Raw genomic sequence first — 1,922 nt, 5'->3', positions numbered from 1 at the left:
GCAGACATTTCTGCTGCGGCCTCTCCACTCTCCAGCGTTAACGTACTGACGACTGAGGAAATCCGCTTCCCAGTTGAGGACTCCGGGAATGAACACTGCCGATATTGCTGGCAGATGACGTTCTACCCAACTGAGGATTTTTGATACTTCCAGCTTTGCCATGCAATTTCGAGTGCCGCCTTGATGATTTGTGTACACTACCGTGGTGTCGTTGTCCGATTGTACTTGAACAGGCCTGTTCTGTACTAGAGGCAGGGCCAGTGTCAATGAATTGAACACTGCCCGCAATTCCAGAATGTTTATCGGGAGGAGAGATTCCTCCCTGGTCCACCGATGGTGAAGGGTCGTCATCACGGCCATGACCTTGGTGAATTTCCGAGGTGCCGTGGCCAAACCAGAAGGCAGGACCTGAGATCCAAAAACTAACCAGGCACAACACTGCTTAGCTTCCAACATCAGATGAGATTGGACATATCCAGTGTGATGCGGCTGTAGATGATTTTTGCTGTTTCTAACTTCTACTTCTAACTACTGGTACATCAATGAATAAGTTTCAAAATATAATGCATCAAGAGAACGGTGTTGGTAGTATAAAACTACCTACAGCACCTGGTATTCCCAGGTGGTCTCACATCCAAGAACAAACCAGGCCTAAAATCAGGTGATATTGGGCATATACAGTGTGGTGTGGCTGTAGATGAGCTTAGTGGTTTCTGTTAGAGTTCTTCTACTTCTAATTCTCGTACATAAATGAGTAAGCAGCCGATTTATTAAACCTGGTGAAATGATAATTTGCATGGTGATAAAGTACCAGCCAATCAGCTCCTAATTGCCATGTCACAGGCTGGGTTTGAAAAATGACAGTTAGGAGCTGACTGGCTGGTACTTTATCACCTTGCACTTTATCAGTTCACCAGGCTTAATAGATCTGCCCCAATGCTTAGTGTTCCCTCTATCCACACACTTCTGTTCCCCCATCCACACCGCTCTCCTCCCTCCAATCAACAACACTCTTACCTCATCTGAGCAGCTTTGTCTTCCGCTCAGACCTTCAGTTGCATAGACTGCATGTGTGTATTCCAATGAGCACACAAATCTGTGAATTAGCAGCTCCACCATTGTGTGAGTGACAGCAATCTCACTCTGTGAGAGTGCTGAATCTGCACTTACCCACAGGCTGTGATGGCATACCATATCTGTATTGCGCAAGGAACACGTCCATTAAGGCGTCAGCCTTAATGATCGGAATTTCATTGCTTTTTGGAGTTTGAGTGGAAGAGTTACAACAGGTTTCTGAAATTTCGATCATGTCTAAGAAGCCTTAATGGGACATGTGAAACCGTAAGGTTTTTTGTCTATGGAATATATATATATATCACAAACATATATGATTCATACATATATCACACACACATACATGATACATACATGAGAAAGACCTGGGATGGTGATGAGGCCAGGGCCCCCTGCTGATGTTGCGTTGAGGAAGGCAGTGTTCCAGGGCGGATGCCAGTCGGGGAGAGCGCCGCGCAGCCCGGGAAAAATACTGCTGAGGAGCTACATCTGGAAGAGCCCCTGGGAGGGAGAGTGCCACATGCCCCATCCTGCGCGGCAGACTCTGCAGGCCTGCACATGGGAAGGGAGGTCTCTGGCCACACATACTCACCCTTCTGCTGAAGCCCCGCTGCTGTCCCCATCAGCGATCTCCAGCGGGGAGCGGGGCCAGGATGAACCTCAACCTGTGAGAACTATCTTCATGATCAAGAGATCTCATATGCAAGATAAGTATGTGTTGGGATAGGGCTGGGGAGGGCGGCTGCTCGGGCACACCCCCGTCAAGTTAAGGAGATTTAACTGAGGAAGCACAAGGGAACTCTCGTCTGGGGACAACAACTGCAGGGAGACCACATCTTTTCAGATGA

The sequence above is a fragment of the Pseudophryne corroboree genome, unplaced genomic scaffold (genome assembly GCF_028390025.1).
Source record: "Pseudophryne corroboree isolate aPseCor3 unplaced genomic scaffold, aPseCor3.hap2 scaffold_375, whole genome shotgun sequence".
NCBI lineage: Eukaryota > Metazoa > Chordata > Amphibia > Anura > Myobatrachidae > Pseudophryne > Pseudophryne corroboree.
The sequence above is the reverse complement of the archived record's forward strand: the minus strand, read 5'-3'. Positions refer to the sequence as shown.